Raw genomic sequence first — 12,652 nt, 5'->3', positions numbered from 1 at the left:
GACAATGGTGAGAGAAAAAAAGACATAGAGAGGACATGGAGTACAGAATGAGGAAGATGAGGGTAGATCAGGTCAGAGGAGGTCAAAAAGTAATGGGAAGAATCTTAATAAAACTGGAATGTAGCAGAAGGAACAAACCACATTCTTTTTCTTTAGTTTGTTACGGACTTTGTCTGTCTGCAGTGTGCTGGGCAGGTACAGTGGGCAAAAAAAAACAGCTGCCTGCTGTGACTGAAATGAGACTAAACAAAACAGTTAAGTTTTATACAGTCTATGGTTGTGGTCCAGAAAACCACAACAAGCTGAAAGACAGTACATAGCTCCACAGAGCCGAGGGGAACTGCTGTGGGTTTGTCATTATGAGCAACGCCTTACACATAGCTGTGTGATACATAAACAAACATATTAATTATAGCCACTTTAATAAAGAAATAATAACCCTACTTAACCAAGGCATTTTGTGCCTAAACTGAACCAAATCTTAACCATGGTGGTGTCAATTCACAAAACGATTATATTTGGCAATCTATTTGATTTGTAACTGTTTTAGAGGTGCTGACAAATTATTTTGTTCTTATATTTGGGACATCGACCATCAAGTACTATATGTTAAACTGAGACTTGTTAAAATAAACACAGTAGTAGTGGTCGTTCTATATGTACTATATTGTCTCAGAGGACAATATATGAACATACATTCCTGCATTACATAGTTTTAACCCAGTCTAGTCAGAACAAAGCATGCAGCAAGTGTCTTCCACTACACATGTGTTTATACACGTGTTTTCACATGAATCTCACTACCTCAGCCTGTATGTCTCGTCAGTCCTCGGCAGAGTAATGAGCTGTAATGAGCCTCTCGAGCTTCCTATCCGTTTTTTTCTTTTTCCCCTCCCTTGCTTGACATCCCAGGGGAAGAGCGGTCAGAGCAGATCGTATCTCTGCGGTCGACTTTATTAGAAAATGATTTTACAGACAGAATAGAGCTAACTTCAGCCGTCAGAGACAAAGACAGAGTCTAAAGGAGCGGAGGAAGAAATAATTTGTAACATTGGTCATCTGAGATGAAGAGTGGCAATGAGTGACACGTTAAGTAAAAAGAGAAGATGTGGAAGAGAGAGGAAAGATAATGAGGCAGGACATACTCATTTTCATTTCCACCATTAGTACATTCACTTATGACTCATGGAAAGAGACATTGTATATGAGTGTGAGTGAAGGAAAGGAGAAACAATGCGCCAGAGAGAGGACAGAGGATGTGTAACGAGGATGGTGTTTGACTGAAAGAATAGTATAGACTCTAGAGTAAGAAGAAATGAGTATGGCAAGAGAAAAATCAAAGATGCAAAAAAAAGTAAAAAGTGTACAGGTTAGCTATGTTTCTAAACTCTAACAAACATCCGAGAACTCAACCAAACAATACATATTCACAATATTTATCAATGTGTTTGTGGTCCTTGTTTGGTCGGTCGAGGCTCAGGTATTCATCCACCACCTACAATTTACCTCACACAACACCCTCACTCCCTCACTGTCTATAAACGGCCAGTTTTTGTGGAAGCATGGACCTACAGTATCAACCAGTTGATAGCATCGATGTGTTTCTACCTATGCGACCCAAAGCTTTTGGAGGTGACTCAGCGGACCCCACAAAGAAGAAGTCAAAACCCTCCAATCAGACAGTTAGGTGTTTTCTTTTCCCATTCTCTCCATCTTACTGCTGACAATACCTGTCTACACAGCCCCATGGAAATGAAGGATAACAACTCCAGGCGCCTGTTACCAACTCCAGTAGCTCCATCTACTCAGTCACCCAGGCACCCAGAGGTGAGAAGTAAAGTACTGTAGTTACTGGTGTGGTGCAGCAACCTGATATAGGCCACCTTTGCTTTTAGGAAGAACAGCTGCTGTGTGTTTTTCATGCTCACACATTTCGTTTTAGCTTTTCTTTCTGCTCGAAAAACAGCTTCTTAGCAGTATTACTGTAACATCGCTCATTGAAAGTGATGAGCCAGTCTGCAGCAAACATGAGTCACCCAGTGTCTTCAACTTAAAATCAGGATTTCTATGAGATCACCCTCTCCCAGGAAAGATTTTTGTTCTTGCAATAAATGAATGAGACATTGCATAATGAATCTTTTAAACAGTAAACAGTCTATACACAATAATACATATAGCAGTTAACCTTGTTGCTAAAAGATAAGATATCTTGCTTGATAAAGAGATTGCATTTACATAGGCCCCCATGCAGTACTTTAAAGGACTGTAAGTAAAAAACAAAAATCCTCCACACTGTATATGAACCCAAGATGGCAGTATAACAAGCTCAATGATCCAGGAACCTGAACTGACAGAGGATTCCCTCAGTATATCTCCTCTCAGGGTCTGACCCGAACACATCCATGAATCTGAGTTTGTCTAACAGATTCATCCTGGATCAGTTTGTTGGGTAAATGTTTTTCACTGTTATCTTTGCCTCCTTTTAGGAATACCAGGTACACCTTATTTATCCTTAGCATATGTGATCATTATTATAATGGTTTTATTATTTAAAAATCATTGTATTCACTGTTGCCTATTTCTCTTTTATGACACGTTGTACCCTCTGTTCTCTTTCTTCCTTCCTCTGTCATCTCCCACATCCCTCCTTTCATGCATGTGATGCACCAGACCGTGAAGTCCACATTGTGAAATCACTCCCCTAGACACACACACACAGACACACACACACACACACACACACACACACACACACACACACACACACACACACACACACACACACACACACACACACACACACACTTCTTCTCTCCATCTATCTATCTTATGTCATCCTCTTTTCTTCCTCTTTCTTCATTTCCCTCATTGGACATTTACGTAACTCGTCATTTACTAATACTGTATTAGTGTGGTACACATGGGTTGTATCTGGGGTTGACTAATATGCAGACCTGGTTGCAGAGTATTTATAAATATGATATAGTGTTATGTGTTTTATAAATTTTAAACAAATAATGGGTTGAAATTGCCTGTCAAATAGAAAACTTATCAGACCATGAAAACAGAGAGCTAAAATATATACAATTTCCGCAAGAAAGGCAAAACCTTGATCCTGAATTTTTTTTTCTGCATGCTTTCTACCTCTGTAGAGATACCCAACATCGATCTTCATAGAAGAAGGACTGGACTTGGAGAGGTGGCAACCAGACCGGTCTGTCTTCCACATAATGAACTGAGAGACTACACTGTGGCACTGACTTCATTCTGATCCACCTTCCTGGATTATGAATACAAGTGCACGTGGCGATACAGGTGTGTCAGGATGACCATGTTCTACATCATGATACAGAATGGATTTAAAGGAAGAGTGACTCTATCCTGTGGAGGATGTGTAAAAACTGAAGTGTGGTGACATGAGGATATTTGCCGGATGAGAAAACAGATAAATAAGGAAAAGCAACAACAGCCTAAGCAAATGTCTCATCACGTTATATTTGGCTACAAGCCCACACCACACTCACATTTAACAGCCCTGATGATGAGGAACAGTTTGAAGATCCCTTCCCTCCCCAAATATCTGGTACCAGAGTAGTAATAAGTTACATATTTACTTAGATATTTTAATTTTGGTAATGAGGATATTTGGGGAATGTAGTTTGTAGTTTCTGGAGAAGACAATGAAAGAAGTTGGACTGAATTGATATAATTTACAATTTGGACAATATGGGACTGGAAGGAAGATATTGTTGTACAGATAAGACATTCAAACAGTGATGCAACCTTTAAAGGTTTTGAGGGGAAAAAACTCAATAGTACAACCATGAAATTAACTATTACTTGTTTGTTCCAAATGTCATGACTTGCTGAGAAGTGTATAATGTATTAAACTTATTATAAGCTATAAGCTATGGAGACTTCACTGTGACAACTAAAGCCAAAATGTTCGAAGGGAAAAATACATTCAATTCTGTAAGTGTTAAACATGTAATAAAGCACATACATAGGCCTATTATGCATACACTCACTCACTTAGACAGACAGATGGTAAAACAGATGCAGACATAATGAGAAATTGATCGCTATGCAAATAAGAAACAGAAAGAGTATGCCTGTTAACATCTGCAGCACTGTATGGCTTGCAGAACAATAGGAGCTCAATGTTAAATGTTAACATGCTACCATTGTAGCATTATGTGTACCTCACTTACATGCATGGCTATCAGCAGATTTCTCTCTTTCCCATCACTGTCCTCATCAGGATGTGATTTGTGGAAAAAGCAGAGGCGGGGTGGGGGTTATCATGCACAACAAAACAAAACATGTAAGAATGATATCCCCCTTTCAATACCACCATGGATATAGTGCCACTCGGACAGCAATGCCAAAACACTTATTTATAAACTTCAATATTCAATGGAAACTAATCCCAAAATGAAATAGAACAATGTGATGTCAACTTAAAACACAGTGCTTTCAGGCCGGAGAGCGGAGTTCACTTCACGATGCAGGAGTGTTTTAATCCGAACCATGATCTTTTTCCTAAACTTAACTAGTTGTTTTGGTGCCTAAACTTCATCACTTCGTCATCGCCGCATGACACTCAATTTTTCTGGCTAAACTGAACGACCATGGCCCCTGAAAGGACTGTCTATCTGGTGGTGCCTGTAGTCGGCTCACAGTCACCTATTGGCGGCTAAAAAACTGCCGCTGGTAGCTGGCGTCCCAGAGCTCTGTATCGGCTAAATATAACCAGCACCTGCCGCTTGGCACTATACTGTAGACTGTTCACGTTACAGCGCTTTAATTAGTTTAAAATACTTCTATTTTAGGTATATAATGGTCTATTTGTGAAGTAGCATTGATCACTTTGAGGTGGGGATACATTTTGTCCCCACCGGGGATAAAATAATTCAGCAGAGGCAGGGATATGTAGACCAGAAAGGATAAAATCCCACGAATCCCCCCCCAGCAAATAACACCCTGGTCCTCATTGATGGAGTAAAGTGTTTGCCTTCTTCACTAATACCTGTCAGTCATTTGTACTTTAGTCAATATATATGTTTATGTGTTTTATGTGTGTGTTAGGGTTTGGCTTTACATTTGATTCTAGATTTCCATAATATGTTTTTTCTGTCTCAGTTTTAAGTTTTATTTGAGAAATACCTCCCTTTGTACATTTTCAATCATGCAATGAATCATAGTTCCTCGTCTTCAAAGGAAGTTTTGTAAAAGTGGACCTTTCTACTGTATGACTTCTGTAATATAACTTCATTAAATTAATAAGAATGTGTGATGTTTGTCCATCAGGTTTATTTATGAATGCTTGTCGCAAAGGGCAGCAGGTCAGATTCAAACCCGGACCGCTGCAAAGGCCTCAGCCTACATGAGGCGCACGCTCTTACTTGGTGAACTAGAGGTCGCTCCAAAGAAAAATCATGCAGTTCTACTTGTACTACTTATAATATTTTTACATTTATAATCCAAATGGAAACTCTCTCATGTACATAAAGTTATTTTCATAATTTATGTGCAGGCTATGCATTAGAAATGTACATGTAGTATGTCTACATGACATGTATTTACAATGCTCTATGGTGTTTTAAGCCCCCAACGTCTCCTTCCAGGCAGCGCTGCGACCGTTGACTTCAAGGCACCTAACCCTAACCTTAACCCTAACCCCAACCATTGCCTAATCCTAGTGCCTTCCAGGCAGCGCCTCCTGGAAGGAGACGTTGGGGGCTTAAAACACCGATAAACACTTCAGATCATCAGCTTTCTTACTTTTATGCATTAAATTGATGCTGGTTTTAAGTAAGTGCCTTCAAAAAGCAACCGCAGTCATATAAAGTAGTGATGGTCAAATCTTCGTGAACCATTGTCTTTATTTTCTGAGCTCACTAGATGGTGCTCTCTGTTAAAAAAAAAAAAGGTTAAAGGAATGGCAATTCAGTGAATAAATATGAATAATAGGTGCTAATAATTGTCACTTTATTAGGGATTGATTTCTTTAATTGGTCTTCTAATTTATATTAATGAAATGATGAATTCGGAGTGGTTGGTCTTGATATATTCCAGTGAATGTGTAATGACAGGACTTCATCCTGATGACACTGACTAAATCTTAATTAATGGTAATGTGGCTTCATCTTGAATCATCTTCTTCTGACTTAATAATGATCACAGGATTTCCTGTTTCAACTAATAATGACTGCAGCTCCATTATAAAGACTGATTGTATGAATAATAACAACGGCACCATTCTCCTACAGTAGAATTACATCATCTTAATCAGACATGAGAAATACATTTACAGCTCAAAACATTTATGTAATAGTACCTATGTATTCTGTATTTTGTTAAAGCAGGATTAAGTAGTATTTCCACCCTTAACACTAAAATGCTGCAGGTCAAACTGAAGAACAGGCGTTTTCGTGAACATGTCTGGATTTAATTGCATGATTTCAATATTATTATATTAGTAAACTAGTATTCACATGAAATAAAACAATAAAACATTGAGACCATTCAGCAAAGAACACTGGGAAATAACAAATTCAACACTGGTTGCTATGGACTTCTCACTAGGCTTCCTCAGTCATTGTATATTTTAGCATATACAGTCATGTGAACAAATTGGGACACCCATGCTAAAGTTGACTAAAAAGAGGAATAAAAAAATCATCTTTAGGAAATTGATCTTGATACCCTTAATACCCTTGATACCCCTAGGTATAGTGATACCCTTCACCATACCTAGAGATTGGCATGGTTTTATTTCAGTTAGCCTAATAGCTGGTTTGATTTGCATTGAGAGAGGATTTTATGGAAAGTACCCCATGCCAATCTCTAGGTATGGTGAAGGGTGTGTGATGATGTGGGGCTATTTTAATTCCAAAGGCCAAGGGAACTTTATCAGGATGCATAGTATCCTGGATCCATGAAATAACTGGTCTTTAAAAATAAAAATCTGCCTGCCTCTATGGGAATTTAACACAGGGGTGTACTTACTTATGCCCCCTGTATTTTAAGGAAGAACATTTATTTATTTATGATACATTATTCATTCACAAAGAAAATTGGTGTCCTTAAAGGTTGGATTTTTCCTAATTTTTTTAATTAAGGCATTAAGATCAATTTCCAAAAGATGATTTTTTTATTCCTCTTTTTAGTCAACTTTAGCATAGGTGTCCTAATTTTTTTGCATGACTGTAGGTAAAGCTGCCAAAGCTGAACATTATCCAAAACTTCATTTCTCAGACGAGCTTGCATGCTACCACTCCTTCCTTCTCAAATGCCTTGAAAAGGCTGCCGTTTTTATATATATATATATATATATATATATATATATATATATATATATATATATAATATCACCGGGACCTAAATGATATTTGAGTCGGGTATGGCTGGAGACCTCCCGTCTCATGCCCTCCCGGCTTGGTGCAGTCCGCAAGCTTTGACTTTTCAAAATAAAAGCTTGCGTCTGGCCCGTTATAATGACTCTTTTACGCGAGTTGGTTCAACCGGACGGTCGTTGGTTGGCCTACCGAGTTAACAGATTCGGTCACCGGTTCGCGTGCCCTCGGCGGCGGCGGTGGGGGGTGGGGGGGGGATCGTGTGTTTATTTCCCCCGCCAGGAACCAAGACACTGCTTAATTACATTAGACTTGAGCGGTTGCGGTTACATTCGGTCTCGACATACTATTTACACATTCATACTGACCGACACTAGACTCACGCACTGGCCACGGTAACATTCAGGAGAACAGTCTAACTACCATGTAGCAACATTCACTTCTAACATTTAACTTAACATAACGTGTATTTGTATGTGATATAATAGTTTCCCCTTGGTAATGTAGCCTATGAATTTCCATGAACACAATTCTAAGATGCCCGACACATAAAGGCTTCTGGGATCGGTTGATAACTCAAACTTGCCGAGAACCTAGAAACCCGTTTGATTACATAGACTCATACATTAGGCACAGTTACGGTCTCGTTCAGTTGCCTGGTGTGTGGTCTCCTGGTGACAGCCTACCTACCGTGTAACAAACATTTAACTTAACAACTACTAAGATAACATGACGTGTATTTGTATGTGATATCCATCGATAATGTAGCCTATGAATTTCTATGTACACAATCATCTAAGATACACGAGAAATAAAGGCTTCTGGGATCGGTTGATAACTCAAACTTGCCGAGAACCTAGACACCCGTTTGAATATAGACTCATGCAGTACCCTCGGTTATGGTCCTTACGGTCTCGTTCAGTAGCCTGGTGCACGGTCTCGTCGTGACAGCCTACCTTCTATGTAGCAACATTCACTTCTCTAACATTTAACTTAACATAACTACCAAGATAACATGACGCGTATTTGTACGTGATGTACTTCCCCATCAATAATGTGTGAATTGCCATGAATACAATCATCTAAGATGCACCAGAAACAAGGCTTGGTTAATAACTCAAACTTGCTGGGAACCAAGACACCGCTTGATAGACTTGAGCGGCCGGTTGCACGGTTACATTCGTTCTCGTTCAGTAGCCTGGTGCGCGGTCTAGGTAGCTAATTTCCTGATTGATTCTACCACCACCACTCCAGTGGAGGCGCTAATGAGCTAGATTACTACACACACAGTAGCAGAAGAATAGCAGCTACACACAACAGCACGAATGAGGTAAAAGAAAACAACAGGAGTGAGTCGGTTCATTGACATATGGCACTCGATTATCCCGGTTCAGTGACACTAGTCGGGTTAATTAACCGGCTCTTCGGTCAGTTCGTCAACACTAGCCCATTATGTTTTCGTACGGTGTTTTGGATGTTTTTGAACTAAACAGTATGGCAATCATGCTAATGAATACAATTATTTTTTCATCAGATGTCTTAGTTACAACACAATGGAGCTAGCAAAGCAGTCTTCTGCTTATATGTGCGAGCGAGATTTATTCAGTTTGGGAAATCCCATGGTCTCTAAAGCTAAAGTTCAAATTGTCTGGCTGACTAAATAGGGAGGGACCCATTTGCTAGCGATAGGGACCAAGACTGAGAGAGCTACATGGAGCTACATGGATAAATATGCACCAAACAAGCCACTTTGAAATGTTGCTGTTCTCACAAATACAGAAGTTGGGTGACCCTCCCCTCTAGACTAAAAGAAATTGGATGACCCTCCCCTCAACAAAGAATAAAAAGACATGAGCCTCCCCTATTTTCCTCTGGTGGTCCATTCCATAAATACTGAACGGTCCCTATCCATTTCTTTGTCTGAATGGCAAAGACTAATGACTATACACAGATCTGTGTACACTTATGGACTAAATATTCCTTTGTGTGATTTTCTGTGAACTTCATAAGGCATTGTATAAGCAAGTGTTTTCTTTGTGCGTGTATGTGTGTGTGTGTGTGTGTGTGTGTGTGTTTTGATTGTTAGCACTTCAGGCTATCCCAGACACTCCATCTGTAGTCCTGCCAGTCATGGCTGTCTTTGGGGAGATGTGAGATTTTCAAATACATACAGATGAATAAAGTCATGCGCATGCACAGCCACACACGCACGCTCGACGCACAGGCACACGCGCACTCAAGCACACACACACCCACACGCGCACGCATACACGCGCACGCACACACGCGCACACGCATGCACGCACACACACACACACACACACACACACACACACACACACACACACAGCAGTGTTTTTATCCTCTTTTTTTAAACACTGTATAGCTCTTTAAATTTTTTAACAAATATATTTTGCACATTTTTTATTTTTTATTTTAAATTTCTGATTTATATTCAAGATTCTTGCAAGTACTTGCAGTACTTGTTTCTTTTTCTTTTCTCTTGCTATGCTTATTGTGACCGTTAATACCAAGGCAAATTCCTTGTATGTGAAAAGCTAATTGGGAATAAACCTGATTCTGGTTCTGATGTGATCCAGTATTAATATAAAAATATTGATTGATTAAAGCTGCTTTAAGTTATTAGAAAATGACAATGATTTTTACTTTTTGTTACTGTAACTTGGATGAAATGGATGTTGGGAGATAAAAAATAAAAGGCATTGAAAAATGTAAAGAAAATAAGCGGTTACCACGACCAGCCTGAGAGATGGAACGAGACCAAGAGACGTTTCTCCAAACAAAAGATATGTTGACCTTGAGAAGGGGATCACACATCATTCAAAATCTAATCGTCGCAGTGACGCAATATAGCAAGTCCTCACTGGAAAGCACTGAATATATGCCAATGAAGTAACGCAATGTGTTGGCTCAAGTTTATAAAAGCACACATGTTGATGAAAGGCACTTCATCTGCTGGAAGTCAAATTCAAGAAATCTTTTGGATGCAAAATGACCAAAACAGTGATCACTAGCCTCTTTGGCAGTACATTTAATTCAGCACTGGGGCCATGCCCGGAAAGAAGGAAGAGATTAATAAATTGTCAACAAAGATAACGATGGCTATCAAGAACCAGACTGTTGTGGTAAAATTATTTGATATGAATAACTCCTCAGTCCAGGGAGCAGGGCTACCTGACCTAACAGACTATGAGATAAACAAGACATTACACAGAAGCCGTTCACCAATATTAAATAGAGATTATAACCAGATTATAATTTACAGCTGTGTTTTCCACATTTTTGGAAAACACCATCCAAAATGCTTTGTACACTTTAAAGCCAGAAGATAAGAGTTAAAGAAATACATTATATTATGAAGAAAGACCATGTTGAATTGCTATTATGTATTATGCATTAAACATATCACAATGATATGATCTTGTGTAGGTTGACTTGTGAAAAAGAGTGACATTTGCATTTAATATATTTATTAAATGCACTTTTAAACAGTGCAATCAACTAAATTAATTATAATTAAAGGATGAAACGTCTGTTACAAGAAATCTGATTACACACGCACGCACGCACACACACACACACACACACACACACACACACACACACACACACACACACACACACACACACACACACACAGTTTTTATTGCCTGAGCAGTGCTGTACTGCTCAGGCACAAATATGTCTATATATGGTGTGAGAAGGGCAGAGGAAAATAATGATGTAAACTTGGCTCTCTAAGTCTCAGTTTTTTTACTTTAGTTTTACCTTAGCACATAAAAATTGTGTGGGGGTGGAGGTCTGGGTGGTGGATATGTGTGTAGTCCTCTACATCCTGCATTACACTGAGAATCCACTAGAGGACAGTTAACATGTGCCAGCTTGCATACAATAGGTGTGTCAGGTAATTATTGATCTCGGTGATGATATAGAGGTCTCAGAAACCTGTGTATCAAATATGATACAAATGGCGTTAGATCCCGGAGTAGTTATGACAGAATGCAACTAGATTAAAAAGTATGTACTATGGCAATGAAAGTGTGTACGTGTGAGTGTGTGTTATGACTAAGGGTGAACTCATTGCTAGAAAATGACCTTAAGATTTGCAGCAACAACTGCTCACTTATGTGTGTGTAAGAGAAGAAAGCAAAGATAAAGACACACAGTCTGAGAGTGTGCTCAGTTGCTTTGATAGCACAGTTGTGTTTATGTGTGTTTATGTGTGTGTGTGTGTGTGTGTGTGTGTGTGTGTGTGTGTGTGTTTCCCATAAAGACTGACTCACTGACTCAGTCATTCTACAGATTCGCACATTTTACAAGAATAAACACTGCTTGCTGCATGTTTTTCAGCTCTTACGTGGCACAAGTCTGATCTTGTTTTAGCTGATCTTCTCATGGCTTCATAACTTTGTTTACTTTCGGATGTAAACAGCAGCATAAAGCTCCAAAAATATTTAGATTCTCTTCTCACTATGTCATAAAGCTTGTGGTTAAGTATTGATATACTGACATTCCATATGTGATTAACTTAATTAACAACTTTAGAACTGAATTTTGCAGTTATCATGTGTGTGTTGAATCACAAGAAACTGCTAATAACATGGGGAATCCACTATAAAGAGTAAACTAGAAAGCTTGTGGTTTTGGTGTATTTGTCTATTATCCTAATCAGATTCAAAAACAACTTCAGAAAGTGTACATATATCAACACGTTGTCATGTTAATCTATGAGAACTGTAATGAACCATGAAGTTACATAACATGATGAAGTGCCCATCGATCTTTTTAATCTAGGGAATGTCTGGCTGTAGATTATGTTTCTATCTGTGAGTGTGGAGTGATAACATGTCTGACAGACAGCCAGATGGGAGTCACTCTCTGATCTGAAAGGTGGCTGGCAATAATTAGACACAGATGGTAGCGGTATACACACACACAAACATGAGACTGTCCCACACACGCACGCACGCACGCAGGGACGCAACACACACACACACACACACACACACACACACACACACACACACACACACACACACACACACACACACACACACACACACATTATTTTAAATTTCTAATTTATATTCAAGATTAGTACTTGCAGTACTTTTTCATTTCTCTTGCCATGCTTATTGTGACCGTTAATACCAAGGCAAATTCCTTGTATGTGAAAAGCTAATTGGGAATAAACCTGATTCTGGTTCTGATGTGATCCAGTATTAAAATAAAAATATTGATTAAAGCTGCTTTAAGTTATTAGAAAATGACAA

This window comes from Sander vitreus, chromosome 3 (assembly GCF_031162955.1).
Source record: "Sander vitreus isolate 19-12246 chromosome 3, sanVit1, whole genome shotgun sequence".
Taxonomy (NCBI): domain Eukaryota; kingdom Metazoa; phylum Chordata; class Actinopteri; order Perciformes; family Percidae; genus Sander; species Sander vitreus.
The sequence above is the reverse complement of the archived record's forward strand: the minus strand, read 5'-3'. Positions refer to the sequence as shown.